A 25,704-nucleotide genomic window follows, 5' to 3' on the forward strand; every position below is an offset into this window, starting at 1 on the left:
TGACAGTCTTAAAGTATATTAACTGATTACTGTTGTAACTTTCCTGCCAATCATAACTTCCCCACTGGAAGGGATGTTAAGGAGCCACTTCACTTTCAATGGTCCCTTGACATGTGTTATCCACTTATGCGAAACAATCTGTTCCACTTTGTATTTAGTTGTGCCACTGTTGAGTACATTTCCCATACCTGAAGAAGAGCTCTGTGTAATCTCAAAAGCTTGTCTCTCTCACCAATAGAAACTCATCCAAAAAAAGATATTACCTGACCCACTTTGTCTCTCTAATTTCCTGGGACCAACATGGCTATAACAACACTGCATACAATCATAACTTTATTGTCAGTCGAGCAGTTATAAAACTCCTACTTAAATTTTCACAAGTCTTTGATTGTGTATAAAGCTTATATGAAACACCATTTTATTGACAGCAAGTTCCTTTATCTTCTATAATGTTCTTAGTTTTGTAAATTAAAAGATCTGTCATCTTCAATAATTTTTAGATTTAGATTTTATTTTTTACTGAGTGATTTCACTTTTTGTTTTCCATTCAGATTTTTATGGGTTTATTTTTATAACTTGTTTGCATATGTTCATTTCTATACAAAGTGAGCCTGGGATGGCTGCTTCACCTGCATCGGCATGGTAACATCCTCATGCTTATGCTGTCCTCTGGAAGAAGTCATTTTGCTTTCCTCCATTTTTCCTAGAGAACCAGGATGTGGTAAGATCAACTGTTCTTATCTGTGTGTTTAAAGAAGTGAATAAGAGTAAATGAATTAGATTGCCACCTAATATATTTTTTTTAAATCTGTTTCCTAATCCCACAAAACTAATAACTATCACTTTCATTTTTTTTTAAAGTGGCTTTCTCTCCTCATCCAATCTTCTACAAAGAAGCCACTACAACCCTGTGGGTGATGTCTGCTTGTTTTCTTTCTCCTCTGCCTGCCTCTTGCAGAAAATTGGGTGTGGGGTACTTTAAGCCACAGTTTCCCCAGGAGTAGCTCCTCCTGATCTGCTGAGGAAGCCTTGCAGATTGCAGCAGCCCAAGTCTAGAGCACTCTTAGGCCCTTGTGCACAGAGGCATGTGTAGTATGGAAGTACCAGTTGCAGTTAAGGTGGAGTTAAGTTTTTCACTTTCAGCCAGTGTTCTACTACTTTGTTACATATGAAGAATAGAGCAAGAGAAGAGAATCCTTCCCTAAATTACAGTACTTTGAATATAGAATTAATTTTCTGAGAATTTAGAACTAAATCAATTAAATAATCAAAAGTGGGTCCATAAAATATTAGCATTGGGTGTCAAGACTTTTTGTGTCTAATAGTTTCAGAACAGAGTAAGACATTTCAAATAATTAAAACTCAAATTTTGTGCATCAGCTACATTTGAAGAATTTTGGGGAGAATGGTAACTTTTTGCCATTATTCTTCATAAGTTTCTTCTTCAGAAATGCACTCAAAAACAAAACAATGTAAAACTTTAGAGCCTACAAGTCCACTCAGTCCTACTTCTAGTTCAGCTAATTGCTAAGACAAATAAGTTTGTTTACATTTATGAGAGATAATGTAATATTCCACTATAGAGAATTCTACAAAGAACTGCCCTCTTTCAAAATGGCAGCCATCTCCTCCTTTTGTTCGCTAAGAGACTAAAGCCACCAACTGTCTTCAAGGGTGTCAGAGTCCACCATCACTCTGAGGGAAGCTTGGTTTCACTCCTGTGGAGAACAATGGGAGGCTGTGGCTATTTTGAAAGTGGGCATCTTCCTGTGTTAAAAAACTGAGGCAGCGATGGTGGGCATATGCCGAATCCTGTTTGCCGTATTCACCAAGTGAGGTTCCAATTAAACTCCCACTGATTTCAATTAATTTTGAATTGGGCCCTTTAGTTGAATTGGCTTCAATAATACTCACTTGAGTAAGGTAAGTAGGATTTGGCCTTTAATAACAGTGGTTCTATTTCCTTAGAGAACTTGTATATTACCACTTCCATAGTTAAACTCATCTTTAAACATATCTTTCTCAGCTTTTCCACAATAATCAAATACCACTTTCCCAAGATTGTTTTGTTTTATATTCTCCCTATTGTAACTAATCCAATCCCATTCTATGTAGGATCCCATTAATTTGTCATGTTTTCAGTTACTGTGATATGCAGTTTTACAACTTAATCCTGAATTACTAAACTGCAATAGGCTTTTTAAATACTTTACCATCATTATTAAAGAGCCTCCTGTTTCTTGAAAGCATGGTCCATAGCTGCCCTATGAGAGAGAGAACATAAGTTGTCTTTTCATTCAGTAAGAATGATCAGTTTGCATTTTTCCAGAAATAAAAAAATCTTTGCTGTCTCTATTATACTATGAATATAACACTTATAATCATCTTAATATAACTTCATATATCAGATCTAGGCATTTTCATTAAACATTTTCATTTCTCTTCCCTACACTTTGCCTTTCTTCTTCCTTATCCCAATTCCCCCCTCAAAGGCTTCTGCTTCAGGTCTCAATTTTTTTCAGCTTCTACAGACCAACTTCTGCTTTCAGCATTCTATTTTTAACAAGTTAAAAAAATTTATTGTCCAACAACAATTTTTTTTCCAGGGGAACTGAAAAGCTTTTTACCTGCCAAGACTTTAGGCAGGGTTTTGTGTTCCTCTTACAACACTGATCTGTCTGTCAGTCTTTTCACCTGCCTCAGGTGAAAGAGAGCTGCCAGCATACACTCTGTGTTAGGGTGGTGTGATCAACTGTTGCAGGGGGAAAGCCCAGAACTCAAGCCCTGACCATTAAGGTAAATAAAGAAAGAATTATTCTTTCATTCTCTTTTATAACTGATTTATTTGTATTTAAATCTCCATCCATATTTTGTTACCATTTTGCATAAATAGAGAATATTTGTGAACTAGGTGTAATTTAAGTACTACTCTCAATGGGAAGAGAAGACAGGGTTATCTGGAGCTTGAATTTTACTGTCTCCCACTTTAATGATAGCTAGCCGATATATACCTCAGGTTAGAAGGTGGCCCTAAGGCTTTCTATATACTATACACACAAAGAAAAGGAGTACTTGTGGCACCTTAGAGACTAACCAATTTATTTGAGCATGAGCTTTCGTGAGCTACAGCTCACTTCATCGGATGCATACCGTGGAAACTGCAGAAGGCATTATATACACACAGAGACCATGAAACAATACCTCCTCCCACCCCACTGTCTTGCTGGTAATAGCTTATCTAAAGTGATCATCAAGTTGGGCCATTTCCAGCACAAATCCAGGTTTTCTCACCCTCCACCCCCCCCCCCCACACACACACACAAACTCACTCTCCTGCTGGTAATAGCCCATCCAAAGTGACCACTCTCTTCACAATGTGTATGATAATCAAGGTGGGCCATTTCCTGCATAAATCCAGGTTCTCACTCCCACACCCCCCTCCAAAAACCACACAGAGAACCTGGATTTATGCAGGAAATGGCCCACCTTGATTATCATACACATTGTGAAGAGAGTGGTCACTTTAGATGGGCTATTACCAGCAGGAGAGTGAGTTTGTGTGTGTGGGGGGGGTGGAGGGTGAGAAAACCTGGATTTGTGCTGGAAATGGCCCAACTTGATGATCACTTTAGATAAGCTATTACCAGCAAGACAGTGGGGTGGGAGGAGGTATTGTTTCATGGTCTCTGTGTGTATATAATGTCTTCTGCAGTTTCCACGGTATGCATCCGATGAAGTGAGCTGTAGCTCACGAAAGCTCATGCTCAAATAAATTGGTTAGTCTCTAAGGTGCCACAAGTACTCCTTTTCTTTTTGCGAATACAGACTAACACGGCTGTTACTCTGAAAACTATACACACAGTTATACTATATTTTTAAAATAATTGTACATTTGAAAGCATATTGTCAAGTTTGGGACACATTTAACCTGGTTACACTTGGACAGATCTTTCCACCTTTAATCAAACAGCAATGAAAATACTTTAAAGGTGAACGGAAAAGCTGCTAAATAAGGAGGCAAATAAAGGTCCACGCCTAACAAATGGCTCCTAATTTTGTTTGCACAATCACTTGCACCTTAAATGTTGTGTGCAAATTTAGTCATTGCTGCATACAAGTGATAGTGTTTTCAGAATTGCACACACAAAATTAGGAGAAGGGCTGGCTCTATTGAAAAATTTAGCCTTCATATCAAAATTTTCAATGATGAGTGCTTAAAGTTATGCTCTAAAGCCATGCTTTGGCACCTAAGTATAACTGTCCTGATTTTCAGAAATGTTTATTACTAGGGCTGTCAAATGATTTAAAAAAATAATTGCAATTAATCACAAGATTTTAAAAAAATCACAATTAATTACAGTTTTAATTGCACTGTTAAACAATAGAATACCAATTTAAATGTATTATAAATATTTTTCTACAGTCAAATGTATTGCTTTAAATTAAAACACAGAATACAAAGTGTACAGTGCTCACTTTAGATTATGTTTTATTACAAATATTCGCAATATACAAGTCAAAGCATGATGAGGCATGTGAATGTTTAGCACGGGGATGGCCAACGTGTGGCTCTTCAGAAGTTAATATGCAGCTCCTTGTATAAGCACTGACTCCGGGGCTGGAGCTAAAGGCTCCAACTTTCCAGTGTGCCGGGGGATGCTCACTGCTCAACCCCTGGCTCTGCCACAGGCCCTTCCCCCACTCCGCCCCCTCCCCTGAGCCTGCCATGCCCTCGCTCCTCCCCCTCCTCCCCAGCCTCCTGCACACCAGGAAACAGCTGATCGGGAGGGAGGGAGAGGGGGAGGTGCTGATCGGTGGAGCTGCTGGTGGGTGGGAGGCACTGGGAGCCAGAGAGGGAGGGAGAGGAGCTGATGGGAGGCTGCTTACATATTACTGTGGCTCTTTGGCAATGTACATTGGTAAATTCTGGCTCCTTCTCAGGCTCAGGTTGGCCACCCCTGGTTTAGCATATCTGGCACATAAATAGCTTGCACCACTGGCTACAACAATGCCTTGCGAACATCTATTCTCACTTTCAAGAGACGTTGTAAATAAGAAGCGGGCAGCATTATCTCCCATAAATGTAAACAAACTTATTTGTCTTAGCAATTAGAAGTAGGACTGAGTGGACTTGTAGGCTCTAAAGTTCTACATTGTTTTGGTTTTGAGTGCATTTATGAGAAAAAAAAATTCTACATTGTAAGTTGAACTTTCATGATAAAGAGACTGCACTACTGTACTTGTATGAGGTGTACTGAAAAATACTATTTCTTTTGGTTTGTACAGCGCAAATATTTGTAATAAAAAATACTATAAAGCGAATACTGTACTTTTTATTCTGTGTTGTAATTGAAATCAATATATTTGAAAATGTAGAAAAATATCAAAAAATATTTATCATAAATTTAAATTGGTATTCTATTATTGTTAACATTATAACTATCGTTATAATTAATTGCAGTTAACCACAATTATTTTTTAATCTACTTAATTTGTTTTGCGTTAATCACTTGCATTAACTGCGATTAATTGACAGCCCTATTTATTACCCATAAATCTCACTGAAGTCACTGGGAACTTCAGGTGCTCAGCAGTTTTGAACCACAGGTGCAACATATTGCTCTTGATTCTAGAATTATGGTTCTGCCCCAGTCTGTCTTTTGAATTCCCCTTCCTATTTCCCCTGGTCTTTGAGTACCAGTTTCTTCCTGTTTGGCCGCTCTTGTTGCAAGAGATTTTTCTACTGCAGTTCATGGTATCTGAAATAGATCTATAATTCCACCTCATGAACTTTTCCACCTCTTTTCTAATCTCATCTCATAGCATCTTTCACTGTACAACTCCTTTTGCTTTTGGCTTTAACTCAATTTACTCTGTTCAACATGGCTCACATTTTCAAAAGTGCACATCATGCAAGAGTTCACTCTATAATTGTGTACTGGCTGTTGCATGTGCACAAGTTGGGCAGGAGCAATTTTGGGGGGGTGTGTGTAGGGATAGAGCAGCAAACATTATACAATATAAATTAAAGCACTTATGAATGGATGAAAAATAATTTATACTATTCTGCATACGTCAATTCTCCCACCTGCTGAACAATCAGCATCAAAGGGGTTAGTAGTATTAACTCCTGAACAATAATACCAGAGTCCTTTATTCAAAGAGAGAGAACTTTTGCCGACAGCCCCTGCCCCAAATGTTGTTGCTGTCATTTTCAACTATCCAGCTAGTAGTTAAGTTGTGTAAGCATTTCTATTATAAACCACTATTTTCAAAAGGCCTAAAAGGTTCACTGTAGGTGAAACTCAATTCATGAAGTCATAACATTTTGTTTTCCAAACACTTTAAAACAAACCTGACTGTATTATAAAAAACAACTTTGTTTTGGTGGCAGTTAAGATATATTAGACACAAGGGAAGTGGGTTGCACTGAGTAGGAAGACTTCATCTTTTCTTTTTCTTGGTCTTGTAGTGAGAGCAATGGGTCAGAGAGAAGTGTTTAGGGAAGAAACAATGGGTGAACTAACCAACCCATAGGTAAGTGACTGGCCACAGAAGAAAATCAACATTAAAACTGGGAGGAAAACCCAGGAGTTCCATTGCATATTCTGCTCTGACATTCCTTCTCTTAGAAATCACAGATGATGGAATTACCCTCTATCTATAAAGTGTGGTCCAGCATAGATGCACAAGTACAAAACAAAGTTTGTATTGCATCTATACTGTAGAGACAGAGACTTCAGGGCTGCCTCTACACAAGCAAGCTTTGTAGCTGTAATTCTGCAATAGCAGAAACTGTAGAGTCAACAGGACTTGAGGCGTTTTTACGCATGGCTACACCTTCCACCAACGCTATCACTGGTGGAGCTGTACTGGTGATGAATTAGATCTTAGTTTACTAGGAAAGATGCAGCCACATTTGGAGGAGTGGGGGTAGGAATCAGCATCAAAAGAAAAAGATTGGAGGGAAGTTAGAAACAATAGTGAGTTTCCTTGTCTCTGTATGTGTCTGGGCCTCTCTCAATTTAGCCCAAAGGCAAGGAGCTTGGCTTGTCATCTTACCTTAACGCTCTGAGGCCCCATCTACACTACAAATAGAACTAAGGTGACAAGGTTACAGCACTGTTATAATTCATAGTGTGAATCAAACCTGGCTATCAAATATGACTTAGCAAGGTTTTAGGCCAGTTGTGGGGAAACAGTTCCTTTCTACGCTACATAAATTAAGCTATGTTGTAGCCAGTACCAACCAAACTTTAGGTTTTGTAAAAAGAATCTTTTTCAAAATCTGACACTAGAAATGTTTAATTTTAAATTTATTAACAAATAGTCCCTTGAAGTGTGTGCCACCAAAGAAGATTACATATTTTACAAGTCCTAATGCAAAAAAGTCATGATACTAAATTAAAACTTTGTAAACTTTCTGCTGCCAAGTTGGGCACTCAGACATCCTTGATCTAGCCTAGAACCAGTAGATGAAATGACAAGTCTATTTTCATGTCTAAGCTGAAATGGTAAAAAATAAATATTTATAAAATTGCTTTTAATAATCTAGAGTATTATAAATAAAATGGGTAAACAAATTTTTCTATCTGTGATTTTAAAGCCAGGTGCCCCTTAAACAACAAAACAAATGGACTGTGTCTGAAAGTGCAGCCAGAGGATAATGAAGAGGGGCAAAGGATCTGCAATTCTAGGAGAGAAATTTTTCCAGAGCAAATAACCAGCATTGTAAGAAAGAAGCCCAGACTGGAATGTGGAGGATTTGTCAGTCTTCAGCATAACTGAGTTCTGAAACCCAAACAGGTTACAGAGGGGACAGTATATCTATTATCATGCTATATGAGTAAACTGGACCAAAATCTGGAGCTCAGATCTGAGAATAGGAAACATTATTTTGTGAGACTTTATACCACTGGGCTACCCCACATACTGTGTTTCTTGATAATCCCATATTACTTTAATGGTCAGGGGTCAGAGTTTATGCTCTGAAGTTCCCTAACTCCAGGGTGGTGGCATCCTGCTCTCACAGATAGTCAGCTTCATATCTGACTTAAACTTGAACTTTCAGTTCCCAGAAGCACCACAAGCCTCAGTGTTGGGTGGGGGTTTGTTCTCTGCCTGGTGTCACTGTTTTCCCTCCTGCTACCCCACAATGCTTCTCCTCGCCAGGCTGCACCCTCCTGTGCCCATCCTCTCAGCTGGGGGCTGACAGACACACTCCTGCTTTCTCCAAGCCCAGGGTGATCAGAGAGCACTCCTTCCTCTTTGCTCACAGAGAGGAAAGTTGCAGGTGAGTGTGTGTGTAGGGAGAAGAGACAGTAGGCATCTCCCACAAGGAGTGAGTTGAGGTGGGTGGAGGGGACATCTCCCACAGTGGGAAAGTGGGATCTGGAGGGGAAGTGGTAGGTAGGGGGGCAGCCCCCATAGCAGATGAGCTGAGGGCTGGGACAGAGGTGCATGGAGGGGTAGGGGTCCTCCCTCATAGTGGGTGAGCTGAGGGCTGGGAACAGAGGGGGAGAGGAGGCATCTGCCACAGCCACGTGTGTTTGAAGTCTAGGCGGCAAGAAGAGTAGGGGGCATCTCCCACAGAGGGTGAGTTGAGGTCTGTGGCAGAGGTAGGGGGACATCTCTTGCAGCTGGAGAGTAGAATTTCTGGGGGCAGAGAGGAAAGGGACATCTCTCACAGTGGGTGTACTGGGACCTGGGGGGAGGGGGCATCTCATGCTGGGTGAGTTGGGTTGGGGGGGGTGGGATAGGGGTCCTCTCAGAGTGGATAACCTGAAGTCTGGGCACAGAGAGGAGGGAATAGCTGGCCACAGCAGGTGAGTTGGAGGGGGAGGGGGCATCTCCCCCAGTGGGTGAAGAGAGGTGTCGGAGCGAGGGGGGGGGTCTCTCCCGCAACCGGCTGGGGCAGGGAAGGCAGACGGGCTGCCAAGGCTGGGGCGGGCGGTTTGGCGATGAGGGGGAAGCCCCTCTCGCTGAGCTCGGAGGAGCCAAACCCACCTGCAGCTGCAGACGCTGCCTCCTCGCCTGGCAGCCCGGGGGAAGTGGCTTGCTGCGCTCCTGCCCCCCCAGCCCCGGACGGGGCTGCTTCACACAGCTCCCCAGGCGGCGCTGCGCCGTGCAGCTCTGGCTACGCGGGGGGCTCCGTGTTGCTCCCCCCGGCCTCCCTGGGGGGCAGCTGCGGCTGGCGGGCTCCCGCCGGGCTCCGCCCTGGGAAGCGAGACGGGCCTGGCAGAGGCGTAGCCGCCCACAGGGAGGGGACTGCTGGGGCGGAGCAGCTCACACACCGCCGCCCTGCCTGGCGCCGCCGGCGCTGGGCGGGACCGCAGAGCCGGTTGTGTCCGCGGAGGACAGGGGGCAGCCGCCCCGCGGGGCCCCTCTGCCGCTCCCCGGGGGGGTGGCTGGCCCCGCACGCCCCCTGCACTCGCGGGCGGCGATGGGGCCCCAGCACACGCCGTTCCCCAGCGAGCGGGAGTCCAGACTGGAAAGATAATTTGCTTAGTTTCTCCCCTCCTCAGTCCAGGGCCCCATGCTGGGAAAACAGGCCCCCAACTTTCTCACAGTGTTGTGCGCGTCCACAGGGCCCCGGAGCAGAGAAGGGCCCAGCGAGCGCCAAAGGTCAGAGCATAGGGCACGGGGTTCTTTGGGAACAGGGAGGGTTGGGCTGTCCTGTTTCTGAGACCTGTAGGACTGGCCGGGACCTGGAGAGGTCATCCACAGAATCAGCTAAACCTCCGCCAACCGTGCGCCAGGGGTTTCCTCCAGCCTGCCCTTCAAAACTCCAGCGATGGCGATTCCACAACCTCCCGTGGAAGCCTCTTCTAGAGCTTAACTCCCCTTGTAGAGGTAACCCCTCTCTCTGCCGACCAGCCAGGGCCATTGGAGCAGTGGCAATAAGCACAGGCGTTCACTGTAGGTGCAGTCTTTTGTGGGAGACCCTAAGCCATTGTCCGAGCTACTGGGGTGGGGAGGAGAAGATTGTGAAGGGAACCTGATGGAAGGATTATTGGGTAGATTGAAGTTAGTGACTGGGGACTGTGCTTGTGCTCCCTGAGTGGGAGATGGGAGCCAAGTGCTCCTACCCATGGTCTAGGGCAGTGTTTCCCAAATGGTTGGCCCTAACCCACCAGTGGGTTGTAGGAGGCTCTAGGCAGCCTGTCAGAGGCCCAGTGAGGAGGTGAGAGCTGGGAAGGGAGTTGAGTTGTAGAATAAGACTGCCCTGCACTCATCCCATAGCAGTGGCACCAGTCCTGAGGTCTGGGTCCTGCTCCCCACTCCAGGTACTACAACCTGAAGCACAAGGTTACACCACTGCCCCTCTGTGATGATGAAGGGGCAAACAGGCCACATTTGAGTGAGTGCTGCTTTGGGATGAGCTCACTTTCTTCCCCCGCCCTTCCCCACATACGGGGGCCTCCCCTCCGTGCTGGGCTGGGATTAGGATTGCAGTGCTGGGGCACAGGGTGCTGTTGTGCGTGGTGGATGCTCCCTGGACAGGGCATGGAGCGAGAGTAGGCAAAGAACACTGACCTATGATTTTGGGCCACCCTGGCTGGGTCACAATAAAAGACAAACTGCAGTTGGGGGGTTGCCTTAGTAAAAAGTTTGGGAACCAGTGAGCTAGGGGCCAGTTATGGGGCCAGTGAATAGTCAAGTCCAAGTGAAATCAGCAACCTATAGGATCAGGCTCTGGGAATTTTAAAATTGGGAATATGGAGTGTACATATTTTGGTTTGAAATGATTTTGTTGCAGTTTGAATGTTTAGTGTGCTGTTATATTCCTTTTCTAGGCACTCAGCTGATAGAGAAGATAATTCCAGGTGAGTGTGGATACTATTTCCTACTGTGTTACCGTGATCCTTAGCTTGCAAACTGCAGGCAACTTGCCAGCAGTTGACAGTGAAACATGTTGAGACCCAGACAGTGAGGGATGGGGATGCTGGTCCAGGAGAAGATTTATTTTATAAATTGATCCATAGAATGAAAAAGATGAAGCTACAAATACTGCTTACAGATAAAAAGCTGGGACCAGAGCCTGGCTCTCGCAGTGCAAGCAAACAAGTTGACGTAAGTAGAGACAGGTAAATCACCAGAAGATAAAGGCCAGTGTAGCAACTCCAATCCCATTGCTTCTTTCCTGATTTCCAGCATAAGGCATGTAGTCAGAAAATCATTAGGACTGGCCAATCCCTGACAGCCACAACAGCCCTGTGGTAGCTCTCTAGTTCCTTAGAACCAGACCAGCAGCTCCACTTCATGAGACATGAAGCAATACAATCCAGTAATTGCTCAACATAGGCATCTGCACGTCTTGAATTTATTATTAGAAACATGTCTGTAGAAAAGTGAGGTCTGCTCTAGGTCAACTGTGTCCATTAGCCTTCATCTAATCTCTTTGTTTACACTTTAGGAAGCATTTTATAATCCAGATGTTAGAATGATATGATTTTCAGATGGTTAGGTGTTTCCCTTGAAACAAAAATATTCCAACTTGAAATGGGAAAGAAATACTATAGTAAGAGCAGATGAATGTGCAAGAAACAATGCTTATGTATTCAGTGCAAAGTTTTGTAATGCCATAAACAGTGGAAAGACAGGTTTCAGAGTAACAGCCGTGTTAGTCTGTTTTCGCAAAAAGAAAAGGAGTACTTATGGCACCTTAGAGACTAACCAATTTATTTGAGCATAAGGTTTCGTGAGCTACAGCTCATTTCATCGGATGCATACTGTGGAAAATACTGAAGGTGTTTTTATACACACAGACCATGAAAAAATGGGTGTTTATCACTACAAAAGGTTTTCTCTCCCCCACCCCACTCTCCTGCTGGTAATAGCTTATCTAAAGTGATCACTCTCCTTACAATGTGTATGATAATCAAGGTGGGCCATTTCCAGCACAAATCCAGGTTTTCTCCCCTCCCCTGCTTCTCCTGTTGGTAATAAATGGCCCACCTTGATTATCATACACATTGTAAGGAGAGTGATCACTTTAGATAAGCTATTACCAGCAGGAGAGTGGGGTGGGGGGAGAGAAAACCTTTTGTAGTGATAAACACCCATTTTTTCATGGTCTGTGTGTATAAAGACATTTTCAGTATTTTCCACAGTATGCATCCGATGAAGTGAGCTGTAGCTCACGAAAGCTTATGCTCAAATAAATTGGTTAATCTCTAAGGTGCCACAAGTACTCCTTTCCTTTTTAATGGAAAGACAGTTCTCAATGGCCTTTGCCCTGTTGTTAAAGCTGCTTCATGTCCTGAAAGTGTAATTACTGAAGCGCAGTAGGAACCTGATCCAAAGTCCATTGAAGGCAATGAAAAAAGACTAATTTTAAATCCCACAGTGATTGATCGAAGTGGAGGACATCCCCCCCCAGTAAAATATTAGCACCTACAGCCCAAAATAGGTGCTTTTTAAAATAAGTTGCCATAAATATTTTGGGCTCTAGGTGCTAATATTTTACCGGGGGGGGGGGGTGTCCTCCACTTTGATCAATTACTGTGGGATTTAAAATTAGTTTTTTTTCATTGCCTTCAATGGACTTTGGATCAGGTTCCTACAGTCAGCATGGATTCACCAAGAGAAGGTCATGCCTGACTAATCTAATCGCCTTCTATGATGAGATTACTGGTTCTGTGGATGAAGGGAAAGCAGTGGATGTATTGTTTCTTGACTTTAGCAAAGCTTTTGACACGGTCTCCCACAGTATTCTTGTCAGCAAGTTAAAGAAGTATGGGCTGGATGAATGCACTAAAAGGTGGGTGGAAAGTTGGCTAGATTGTCGGGCTCAGCGGGTAGTGATCAATGGCTCCATGTCTAGTTGGCAGCCGGTATCAAGTGGAATGCCCCAAGGGTCGGTTTTTGGGCCGGTTTTGTTCAATATCTTCATAAATGATCTGGAGGATGGTGTGGATTGCACTCTCAGCAAATTTGTGGATGTTACTAAACTAGGAGGAGTGGTAGATACGGTGGCAGGTAGGGTTAAGATACAGAGGGACCTAGACAAATTGGAGGATTGGGCCAAAAGAAATCTGATGAGGTTCAACAAGGATAAGTGCAGAGTCCTGCACTTAGGACGGAAGAATCCAATGCACCGCTACAGACTAGGGACCGAATGGCTCGGCAGCAGTTCTGCGGAAAAGGACCTAGGGGTGACAGTGGACGAGAAGCTGTATATGAGTCAACAGTGTGCCCTTGTTGCCAAGAAGGCCAGTGGCATTTTGGGATGTATAAGCAGGGGCATAGCCAGCAGATAGAGGGACGTGATCGTTCCCCTCTATTCGACATTGGTGAGGCCTCATCTGGAGTACTGTGTCCAGTTTTGGGCCCCACACTACAAGAAGGATGTGGAAAAATTGGAGAGAGTCCAGCGAAGGGCAACAAAAATGATTAGGGGACTGGAACACATGAGTTATGAGGAGAGGCTGAGGGAACTGGGATTGTTTAGTCTGCTGAAGAGAAGAATGATGGGGGGATTTAATAGCTGCTTTCAACTACCTGAGAGGTGGTTCCAGAGAGGATGGTTCTAGACTATTCTCAGTGGTAGAAGATGACAGCACAAGGAGTAATGGTCTCAAGTTGCAGTGGGGGAGGTTTAGGTTGGATATTAGGAAAAACTTTTTCACTAGGAGGGTGGTGAAACACTGGAATGCGTTACCTAAGGAGGTGGTAGAATCTCCTTCCTTAGAAGTTTTTAAGGTCCAGCTTGACAAAGCCCTGTCTGGGATGATTTAATTGGGGATTGGTCCTGCTTTGAGCAGGGGGTTGGACTAGATGACCTCCTGAGGTCCCTTCCAACCCTGATATTCTATGTTTCCACACTTAAGACTGATTAGAAAACCAGGAAACAAATTTGGGAATTCTGCCTAATGTCCTGGTTACAATGGCATTACAATTATTAACATTACGTAGTGCTTTTATTGAATGTTTTCATATCCATAGTACAGCTCAAATGTTATCTAATCTCATAACCATATTTGTTCTTTCACAGGAGAACTTCATATTGAGCTGGTAACCCCTTTCATGTAACAATACTGTGTATACAAGTGAGAAGATATTTCCCTCAGGAATCTTTCTTTGAACAGAATGTAAATATGGTAAAGAAATTCAACTCTATCTGGAGATACAATTTAGGGTGTGTTCAGGGCAAATTCAATGTCATTGTTCTGTGGAAAGGATGTAGTCCCTCCCTCTGGGAAAGTGGGAGGTGGCCCCTCCCCTCAGGGGGAGGGGAAGTGAGTTGGAGGAAAATGGGGACTGTTGAGGGACAGAGGCAAGCAGGGGAAGCCTGAGAGAGACACAGAGAAACAGTCTGGGAGTAGCTGAGAGAAAGAGGGTGAAGGGAGGGCATGGACAGAGGGAAACCGGGACTGAGAGAAACCAAGAGTGGATGAAGAGGCTGAGACTGGGCAGGAGAGAGGCAGACGGGCAGGAGAGGGGCCCTTTAGTTTTAGAGCTGTCTGGTCAAGTCAGCCCATATTTGATGGCATGTTCCTTGAGCATCGGATCCAGTCATCTCCTATCACTGCTTCATATTGTCCCAGACTTCCAGAACAGGAGAACCAAAGGTCCTTCAGATCCCGTGGGTCTGGTGTACTGTGTACCTCCGTAAGCAAACACCACTGGAGTCAAGTCCATCTCTACAGGAAGTTCTGAGAGGCCCTTGAGGTTCAAAGACTCATTTGGGCATTAGACAGCACCTAGTGAAAGATTGGGAAAAGGGGAACCTTGAACTAATAATAATCTATATGATAATAACCTGTGTATACAGATATATATTGAGGGACTGGGTTATATATAGTTAAGTACACTTAGTAAGTTAGTGTGTGTGTGTATTGAAATCATTTTTATTATATATATTATTAATATATTTAATGTTATTATAGGTAGATGGAATCCAGTTCTGGTTGTTCTGGTTTACATAAAATCCCTGTTATGTGGTTTGTTTAAAAAAAAAAAATTGTATTGTCTTACCTACCATTAAATCTTTTTTCACGGTATAACACCCACCCAGCTCTCACCTGCCAAATAAATTATACCACCACTGTGACAGACCATTATTAAATCTTGGTCAATGGTTTTGGGACGGGGTGACCCTCGACTGTACAGCATTTCAAATTATAACACAATAACTACTCAGAGGTCAGTTTACAGTAACTTTAGAAGAGGAATGGTTAGCATTAAAAACAAAAAGCAAGCTGCCTCTTCCCATCCTCGATGTTCTGAGAGATTAAGGACTTTTAGTAATGAAGCTAGGAGATTGTAGCTTGTTTTGAACATTAACAAAAGCTTCTGGAATGGCTTCAGGAAGGAACTGTGTCAGATTTAAAGCTAGTTCACTTTGATTACATTTTACCTTTGATGTGTAGCTTCTGTTGTTTTTTTTTAAATGGAGTTAAGAACTTCCTTTAACCAATTTCTTCCTGTTTCCAGATCAAGCTATTGACTTTTGTATTTTTTTAAAGCCACTTGCTGATGATGGTATGTTAAAGATATTAAGGTATTTTCGATTGTGTCTATAGAAATTCAGAAATAAAGTCTTTTGGGATTGTTTTGGTGCATATGGAAACCTTGACTTCTCTTTAAGCACAAACTCTTATTCAACATGCTCTAGTATAGCTAAAAGCTGAGCCTTTAGCCCATTACATTAATATTTTTCAGGAAAGTTTACGAATACTTAACTCCTTTAAAGACAAAAAGTCCTGTCAATTTGCTGCCTATAGCTACCTCCTTGCACTTTTATAGAACATCTTGTGACGGGTTTGGTCACAGAAACTCCCTCAAGACTGTCACTAGATGTGCTGGGATACCACTGAGAAACTTCCCTGCCAGAGAAGGCTTCCCTCCACTCCTGTCTTATTGAGCTGGACACACCAGTCCGCTACAGCACAGACCAAGAGGTTAGGCCAGCCCCCTGCAGTTCACAGAAACTAAGATTCACTTAGCCCAGGGGCTTCTCAGTTAACAGGGACTTTCCCAGCACCCAGTATTCAGTCTTTCTGGGAGCCTAAACTCCAAATGAATCTGTTTTACTCTGTATAAGCTTTATACAGAGTAAACTCAAATTGTCCACCCTCTATAACATAGAGAGATATGCACAGCTGTTTGCTCCCCACAGGTATTAATTACTTACTCTGGGTTAATTAATAAGCAAAAGTGATTTTATTAAGTATAAAAAGTAGGATTTAAGTGATTCCAAGTAATAACAGACAGAATAAAGTAAGTTACCAAGCAAAATAAAACAAAACATGCAAGTCTAAGCCTAATATAGTAGGAAACTGAATACAGGTAAATCTCAGCCTCAGAGATGTCCCAATAAGCTTCTTTCACAGACTAGACTCCTTTCTAGTCTGGGCCCATTCCTTTTCAGACCAACGTTGTGGCTTATGGCCTGGGTCCAGCAATCACTCACACCCCTGTTGGTACAGTCCTTTGTTCCAGTTTCTTTCAGGCATCTCTTTGGGGTGGAGAGGCCATCTCTTGAGCCAGCTGAAGACAAAATGGAGAGGTTTCCTGGGCCTTTTGTATTCTCTCTCTTGTGGGTGGAAACCCCTTTGTTCTTCTGTGCAAAATCACAGCAACAAGATGGAGTTTGTAGCCATCTGGGCAAGTCACATGTCCATGAATGATTCAGCTTTTTGCAGGCCGACGCCATAGTTTACATGTTAGTTTGAATGTTCCCCGGAAAGCTCAAATGTGGATTGGCATCTCCCAAAGTCCATTGTCAGTTAAGTGTTTCTTGATTGGGCACTTACTCAAAATAGTCCTTTCTCAGAAAGCTAACCAAATGCTTCACTGATGCTACTTAGAGTCAAACACATTGAGATATAAGTACATAGCCAATATTCATAACTTCAAATACAAAAATGATACACACATACAGACAGCATAATCATAACCAGCAAATTACAACCTTTCCATAGACACCTTACGTGACCTCCTTTGTACAAGATTTGGTGCAACTTCAGGACTTTGGTTGCAACAATGATCTATACAGTCACAGTTCACGTCAATATTGTCACACCTCTCACCTGTGGAGCTCAAAGCATTTTACCAACATAGGCAAGTCTTGTTAAATCCAGTTGGCAGTTGGGGAAATCTGGGAAAGTCTCCATCTCTCTGTGCCTAAATTCACCTAGCAAATCAGTGGCAGCACTCAGAATAGAATCCTTGGGACCTAGTTTTAAATCATGTGCTCTCACTACTAGACAAAGTGTCTTCCATGGTGAAACCATTAAATGACCTTGTATAAGAATGCCTTTAACTAACTCCACGGCCCTTTTCCTGTGTCAAACATTCCTTGAATCTGGAATTTGTGTGTGCATGCATGTGTGTTTATTTTCAGGAAAATTCTGCTGCCACTTCTTGGTCTATTATGAAGGTGGTCAGTTTCAGTGCCCTGGTTCAGGATGCTGCTCTGTAATCATCTCTAGCACAATCCACTTATTTCCTTTATTCCTGCCTGGCAGCATTTAGTTGCACTTTCTGGAGGAGGTACTTCCACCTACCAGAATTCTCCAAGTACCAAGCATTGATATGAAGGAAATTGCATTTTGAGACATTTCCTTATTCTAATTGCCATAGTTTGGTCTCCATCTCCCACATCTCTTCACACTGATCTGCATATTTTACTTTGGAACAAAGAATGGCCCGCCTAGGCCAATAGTGGCAGGAGCAGAGGGGCAATTTGGAGCCAGTGGTCTATCCAACCTTTATACCAGGCTGAGGAGAGCTGCTGAAGCCACTCTACTATCCACACTGTTGGGTTAGCAACAAATCAAGCCATTTTCATTCAATAAACTTCTTTAAAGAAAACTATGTAGGAATGTTAGACTTGAAATAGACTTCCCAATTTACTAGTGTCCTCAAGAGCTGTTGCCCGTGCCTGTATCGTGCTGATGGAATATCCCTCGTAACTCTGGCTTTTGTTCTGAGATCTGGCTTCTTGTTTCTCTGGGTAGGTATAGCTAGGAACAGTGCAGCTACAACGTGCTCAGTCTCAGGGGTGGGGGTTCTCTCACTTTCCATAGCACAAGTAGAGTTTCATTTCTACACCTGCTTTATGAGAAGCAATGATGGTTTATTAACGGAGTCATGTTGGATCGCATGTGGTCACAGCAAGGGACTGGAGGTGGGGTGGGTGGGAAAGCAGGTGAAGAAAGTGTCCTAGCTGCTTTCTCTCACACAAAGTCAGAGAAGACCTAAGTGGTAGATAGCATTACTGTCTGTCTCTGTCACCTTCATTTGCATCCGATGAAGTGAGCTGCAGCTCACAAAAGCTTATGCTCAAATAAATTTGTTAGTCTCTAAGGTGCCACAAGTCCTCCTTTTCTTTTTGCTTCATTTGCAGTGTTCATCACTGCTGGCATTTTACAGTTATGCTGGAGTTCTTTTGCATAGCAGGGAGAAGCACTGCCCCCTCCCCTGACCAGAAATAACAAAGTATTTTAGAATTAAGGGCTACAAAGCTAGACTTCCAGAAAGACCCCTATCTAATCCTTCCAGATATCTGATCAAGGAATACCACTGCACTTAGACAATCAGTCTGTGATTATATACATAAGCTACTTGGGCAGCAATGCATTGTCCTTGATCTCAACAGATGCTAAGTAACTTGACACCATTCCAGAATGTAGATCTAGCTGAAGTAGGTAGTTTCTCTTGCAATCACTTCTTGTATTCCATTAAATAAAGAGAGCCCTGGGTACTCTCGACACAGTCACCTCTATCAGGGGTTCTCAACCTTTTTCTTTCTGAGGCCCTCCCAACATGGTATAAAACTCCACTTGTGCCTTAGGTTATTCTGCGTATAAAAGCCAGGACCAGCGTTAGGGGGTGGCAAGCAGGACAACTGCCTGGGGCCCCACGAAGCTAAGTTGCTCAGGCTTCAGCTTCGTCCTTAGGTGGCAGGAATTGGGGCCCCAGGCTTCAGCCCCTTGTGGTGCTGCTTTATCTTTCTGCCCCAGGCCCCAGCAAACCTAATGCTGGCCCTGCTTGGCAGACCCCTTGAAACCTGCTCACGCTCCCCCAGGGGTTCCCAGACCCCTGGTTGAGAATCACTGACCTAGATCACCAATTATCTAACTCTTCAGTTCAAATATGTTGTCACAGTAGGATAAACAGCTGTTAGAGACCCCTCCCTGGGTGAACAGCCAGACTGGAAACCTTTGTAGCTCCTTTCAAACCCTTCTGATGGGACTTCCCCTAAAATCACATGAATCTCTAAAAGGCTGTGGGCCAAATTCTGCCCTCATCCTTGTGCAGCCACAGTGAAGCCAGTTATAATTACCCCAATGTGTTCTCCCACCGACTTCAATACCCAGGTACTGAACACCAACGTAACAAGCAGAATTTGGTTTATAAGCCATCTGATCCAATTCCCATTTAAAATTTTCCCATAGCCATATTCTCCATTCCCCATTTTTGGAGGAAAAAATTATTTCCAACATTAAAATAAGGGGCCCCAGATTGCCTCTTCCTGGGTCTCACAGCTAATGTAAATACCCATAACTCAGTAGAATAAATATGGAAAGTTTCTTGCCCTGAGTTAACCTGACTTCCTGAATTTTCCAGCTTTATTAGGGTCTTCTTCCCTTTTAGAAAGCAAGCATAAGTCCATTCTTGACGCATTCTTGGCTACATTACCTCTCTTTGCTACAGTAGCTTCTTACCCCGCAAGGAAATAAAAAACAGCTGGAAAAGGGACATGAGACAAAGCTTAATTGTAAAGAGGCAGCCCCACACAATGTTTTATCCATTGCAGAAAATCATACATTTGTATCATTATGTGATCCTTTGCGTGATTGTTGTTAAAATACAGAAAATATGTAGAAGCCAATGGAGCTACACCAATCTATACTAGTTGATTTGGTTCTTGATGCTAAATGTTAGGCATCGAAGGACATCCCTTATAAAAAGGGACAAGTGAGCTTCACTCTAAAATATAAGGCACCAAACAAGGAACATTCTTGTAACATCTCATACTCAGTGAATTTTCAAACTGCTACACTATGGAGACTAGACCAAATTCATCTCTGGAATAAGGATCACAGCTCCCAGTGAAATCAATGGAAGCTATGCCTGCTTATAGCAGGGGCAGGTGTGGCTCATGATTTCTAGTTACAGGTATCACTCTTAGCTCTCTCTTCCTGGGAGCAACCAGTTTAGCTGCACTGAGATTACCTCATTTTTCTGAACCTAAGGAGAAAACATCAATATGGCAGGCTTCACATCAACACTGCAAAATAGAAACCTTAAACTATCTTACGATGCAGAGAATAGACTCACTTAAGTCCTAATGCTGTTTTCCGTTTCCTCATGCCAACGGGAGATCATCACCACACAGCTGAGCTGGAAGGGAATAGATCAGAGGTGGGCAAACTTTTTCACCTGAGGGCCACATCAAGGTTCTGAAACTGTATGGAGGGCTGGGTGAGGAAGGCTGTATCTCCCCAAACAGTCTGGCCTCCCGCCCCCTATCTTTCCCCCTCTGACTTCTCACCCCCCTCAGAATCCCTGACTCATCCAACCCCCCCTGCTCCTTGTCCCCTCACCGCCCCCTCCCAGGACCCCCCGCCCCTAGCTGCCCCCCTGGGATCCCACCCCCTATCCAATCCCCTCTGCTCCCTGTCCCCTGACTGACCCGACCCCTATCCACACCCCCGCCCACTGATAGGCCCCCCCGGACTCCCACGCCTATCCAACTCCCCACCCACCGTTCCCCATCCCCTGACCGCCCCCCCAGAACCTCTGCCCCATCCAACTGCCCCCTGCCTCCTGATTGCCCCCCAGAACCCTCTGCCCCTTATCCAACCTCCCCCTCCACACTCCCTGCCCCCTTACTATGCCACTTAGAGCAGCAGGACTGGCAGCTGCACCACGCTTCCCGGCAGGAGCTCACAGCCCTGTTGCCCAAAGCACTGGCAGGACAGAGAGATGAGGCTGTGAGGGAAGGGGGGACAGCAGAGGAGGGTCTGGGGGCTAGCCTCCCCAGCCAGGAGCTCAAGGGCCAGGCAGGACGGTCCCATGGGCTGTAGTTTGCCCACCTCTGGAATAGATGCAGGTAGTTGACCTTGTATAGTTTCCTCTCCTGTATAGTTTCTTCCTAGAAAAGGAAGAATTTGGCCCATTATTAGGAAGTTGCAAGTTTTAGATTGACCACCTGTTGTTCTCAGCTGCAAATGGAGACACTGGTTCAGATTTCACTGTGTTAAAGTGACAGTAAAGAATTCAATACAGAATCTATTTATAAATAGCATTACAGTTTTGTTTAACACTGACCTGGTCAGAGGTAAGTAGGTTCCATCTCCCCATGTCAAGTTATCCATGACCCCCTTCTTTTTCTTAATCTCTTCTAGTCATAACTCAGTTTATCCTACTGTAGCCTCCCTCATAGCTGTACTGTCAGCAACTGAATGAGCTGAATTTCTAGTTGTATAATGACCTCAAGTGATTGTACCCTAAGCATGTCACACAAGAATTCCACATTATTCTGAAAAGCCTTTTCTGATCTTTTCTGGAGAACAAACTAAGCATTACTACAGCATGTAAGATGTAGCTGAGGAGTTTTATATTAATAAATGACCTTCATAAGTATGAACTATTCAAATGAATGAAATACCCCTCAGAGATCAAGTGTATCAGGTGTCACTAGCAATTTCTAATTGTTTGAGGATGATCATCCTGTTAGATTTACAAAACCTAGGGCCAGCAAGTGGCTATCACTATCTAAGTTGGAGGATAAGGGAGAGATAGGGGCTAGCAGTGAGAGCACTTAGCTGACATGAAGAAGGATAAGAAATGGAATTGAGAGCCAGGACTGTGTTCTAGTCCCAGTTTTGCCACTGATTTACAGCACGAACTTCAGCACTTGAAGTTAATTAGATTAATCTAATCAGAGTAAACAGAAAAGTGCCCTTTCCTGGAGTTCAGCTTGGTCCTGTAACCTCCAGCTGTGGAGCCCAACATTCCCAAGGCATTCTCTCCCTTCCGGTTCCCAAGAAGCCACTGTTTAAGATCTTCCTTGGACACCTATACAAGGTGAGCTAGAGTTAATTTCTTGTCATTGGGTCCAAGCAATGCCCTCTTGTGTTTGTGTCTGATCCAAAGTCTATTGAAGTCAATGGGAATCTTTCCACTGAACTCAAATGGGAAAGGTAGTTTAAGCTCTGTGTCTATTTTTGCATTGTTGTGAAAGCTGTCATGCTGATGTTCTATTCCTTTGATTAAGAAAAGTGAGGTGATGTCAATCTGCCTACACTGACTGCTCCTAGGAAGAGAGTTGCTTTCTAGTGAACCACATTTGCTCCTGTAGTGACTTCACTGGGAGCTGTACTCCTTATGCCTCTAGTCACTTAATTTGCAATTTTGGGTACTGCTATAATCAGCCTTTCATAATCTAGGCTCTCAGTAATTGAGTAATGTCTCTTGTTCTATGTCTCTGCCCTGAAGTTACAGTCAGCTAGGTGGGACTGGCTTTTGGTTCTTAGGAGCAAATCTACAACAGCGCTTTCTCAGTTTAGGGTTGATGTTAAGGCACTATGCAAAGCCTATGTACTATTTCACGTTCATCCCTATTTGGCTTTTGATTCCCCGTGTGTTTTTCCTTCCTCTCCCCACTGATCCCTCCCGCCCCCCAAAAATGTATTAATCCCATTCCTTTCCTAGTCCTTGCGTTAACTGGGAATAGTTTCCACTTTTGTCATTAGGAAGGTTGCAGGAGGTTTATTGGGCTTGTGGTCGATGTTTTGGTTCTTGTTGGTGGCCTGCCTACTTGGCCTTCATTTGTGATGCTAATGTGTGCTGATTTCATCATAGGATGCTTATACGTTGGTCTCTAGGACATAAATAGTCTACTCCATTCCTCAATTTCCTCCGCTACATGAGGTGGATAGTGATGTTTACTCATCTCACAGTGATGTTGTGAAGCTACATAGGGTGGGGGAAGAGAAAACCTTTTATAGTGATAAACACCCATTTTTTTCATGGTTTGTGTGTATAAAAACATTTTCTGTATTTTCCACAGTATGCATCCGATGAAGTGATGCTCACTGTAGCTCACGAAAGCTTATGCTCAAATAAATTGGTTAGTCTTTAAGGTGCCACAAGTACTCCTTTTCTTTTTGCGAATACAGACTAACACGGCTGTTACTCTGAAACCTACATAGCTAATAGTTAATGCTTGAAATGCCCTTTGAATTCTCCTTAAGTACAGGAGAGCAGTGTGTTGTTAGAATAATACACAACAGTGTGTTGTTAGATGTCTGGTACATCATGTTTGTCAGAGTACAAGTGCTATAGGGCTGGGACCTGGTCTTTTTATGTGTGTTATAGCACTGTCTACTGTGCTGTTTAAATAACAATGGGCCAAATTATCCCCTCTGCCTGTGAAGAGGAAGAAAACCAGCAGGAGTGTGTAGATAAGGGAGTTGGCTCCCTTTGTAACATCATACCTTTGTCCCTGATCCTCTGAGAGGGCCTTTCACTAGAATAGGGATTCCTATTTGGGGATGGAACAGGTTGGAGGCAGAGTAGAGAGTGGTACAGGAGGAGGGGTTAACTTTACACATTGTTTCCTATTGGCAATCAGCACTGAATCTGTTATTTTACATTTGTTGCCTGATATATGGATTGTGCATTAATTACATTGATATTTTAAGATTTTCCAGTTAACACTCTGAGGTTTGATAGGTTTTTGTCCCAAGATCAGGGCCAGTATTATTAAATTATTAATAAATGTTCATTTGGGAACCCCGATGTGTACGGTTGCAACATTCACACTTAGAAAAACCCTTCTGTATCTGTAATAGTTGTATTAACAGGGTTAGCTAAGTCACCAACATTCTAACCAGCAAGATAGATAGAGATAATACAGAATGTACATTTGAACATCCGTATACTCCACCATCCCTTGCAGAACAACCTGAAATGTTAGACATTATCTCTCTCATCACCATCACCTTCCTCATTGCCATAACCGTGGTCATCATCCTGGCACCTCCCAAGGGCTACATCTCTCCCTCCCAAAGCACCTGGGCTGGAATACAATTTTTATAATGTGTTACGCTGACACCAGGATGCCTACTGCACATTCAGTGGCGGGGTTCTCCACCTTTCCTTGTTTGTTTTTTCCTCACTGTGCTAATGTTGGAGTGCCCTTCTTCCATAGGTTACTAGGTGTTGTACCTCAAGCTTATTAGAATATGCATCCATTAGTTGCCATGGCACTCTTGTGATCAGATATCTGCAGATGTTCCTATCTTAAAACATCAAAAAGCTTATATCAGTTCATATTCCTTTGCTTACCTGGTTCCATTTTATACAAAAAATCCCCTAAGTGTAATAGCCCGGGTTCCCCAAGAACTCAGGGTCACTGTTTGGTAACTCACTCATGCTAAGGCTCATAGGCCTCAAAGCTTTATGATAACTGCTCAAGCTAGCAGGATGTAGGTCTGTAGGTTTCTTGCATTACTGATACATAAATTACCTTTAAGCTAGGTCTATAGGCTACACCTAACTACTGTACTTAAGTGACTTCACTCAGTGTCCAAGCACCTGAGGCTGTATGGATTTTTGGATGTGCTGTTTCTATACTATGTACATACCCTCTCAGTCCTTTATGGTGAATTCCAGGGACAGTTGCCTCTGTTGAATGTAGCTATGACACTGTTATGTATTTTTCTTTTTCTATACTGATGGATTACATTTCTAAGAACTCAGGGTGGGAGCCACAAAAATACTTCAGCATCTAAAAATGGGATTTAGGGGCCTAAGTCCCACACGGCAACTCACAAAACTCCCGCTGAATGCTGTAGACACTGAAGTTCACTTGTTGCCTAAGTTTTTCAAAGTGAAAATTCCATAGGCGCCTACGTTTTTGCCTCTGGGCTTATGCACGGCTGCTTTGCTCTAGGTGTCTGGATGCCTATCCCCCACCTAAGCCCCAGGGCAATTCATGAACCAGGAGAAGATAGGCATTCGACTGCCAGTCTTGCCCCTGGGGCCCCATCAGGTAGGTACCCTCTGAGTATGCCTACCATATTGGGCCCCATTCAGAAGTCAGCTAAAGGAAGAGGAGGAGGAGATGGCAGTCCTCTTATAACTTCTAGCCCAGTGGTTAGAGCACTCACCTAGGATGTGGGAGACCCAGGTTCAGTTTCCCCCTCCTTGCAATAGCAGGAGAAGGGAGTCCCCAGTTCAAATCCCAGCTCTCAGGCGAGTGCTCTAACCACTGAACTAAGAGAGTCTGATATGGCAGTCCTTCAGTCTCTCCTGTTGAAGCTGTATCATTGCTGAGAAATAATGAGACTGATTGGAGCAGGGGGACTTGACCCCAGGATACCCTAACCACTAGGGGCTTGGGGTGTAGGAAGGTGCTCTGGGTTGGGACTGAGGGGTTTGGAGGTTGGGCTGGGGTGAGGGCTCTGGCTGGGGATGCGGGCTCTGGGATGGGGTGCAGGAGGGTGCTCCGGGCTGGGACCAAGGGGTTCAGAGGGCTGGAGGGGGATCAGGGCTGGAACAGGGGGTTGGGGCACAGAAAGGGGTCAGGGGTGCGAGCAGCTCCCAGAAGCAGCGGCATGTCCCTACTCCATCTCCTACACAGAGGTGTGGCTAGGCAGCTCTGCGTGGTGCGCTGTCCGCAGGTGCTGCCCCTGCAGCTCCCATTGGCCGTGGTTCCCATTCCCGGCCAATGGGAGCTGT

General features: G+C 43.9%; 1 protein-coding gene and 1 long non-coding RNA gene across 8 annotated transcripts in view; one reads left to right on the top strand and one right to left on the bottom strand.

The window, feature by feature from the left end:
- The window catches only part of GPR160 (G protein-coupled receptor 160), a 124,529-nt gene that overhangs the window by 2,760 nt on the left and 96,065 nt on the right, over positions 1-25,704 (bottom strand). The window contains exons 1-3 of one of the 4 annotated variants that reach the window (XM_073359464.1): positions 9,007-9,224; positions 2,214-2,259; positions 630-741 (exon numbers count right to left, since the gene is read on the bottom strand). The gene's annotated coding sequence lies outside the window, so the exon portion shown is untranslated. Of the gene's footprint in view, positions 1-629; positions 742-2,213; positions 2,265-9,006; positions 9,225-25,704 lie in introns of those variants that run through there. The other 3 variants (XM_073359461.1, XM_078854366.1, XM_073359462.1) reach the window with 3 other exon arrangements.
- LOC144930877 (uncharacterized) overlaps positions 9,319-25,704 on the top strand; it is a 57,656-nt gene continuing 41,270 nt past the window's right edge. The window contains exons 1-4 of one of the 4 annotated variants that reach the window (XR_013636331.1): positions 9,319-9,624; positions 10,797-10,826; positions 10,986-11,073; positions 13,997-14,102. This is a non-coding gene — a long non-coding RNA (uncharacterized LOC144930877). The other 3 variants (XR_013636330.1, XR_013636332.1, XR_013636333.1) reach the window with 3 other exon arrangements.

Source organism: Lepidochelys kempii, chromosome 9 (genome assembly GCF_965140285.1).
Source record: "Lepidochelys kempii isolate rLepKem1 chromosome 9, rLepKem1.hap1, whole genome shotgun sequence".
NCBI lineage: Eukaryota > Metazoa > Chordata > Testudines > Cheloniidae > Lepidochelys > Lepidochelys kempii.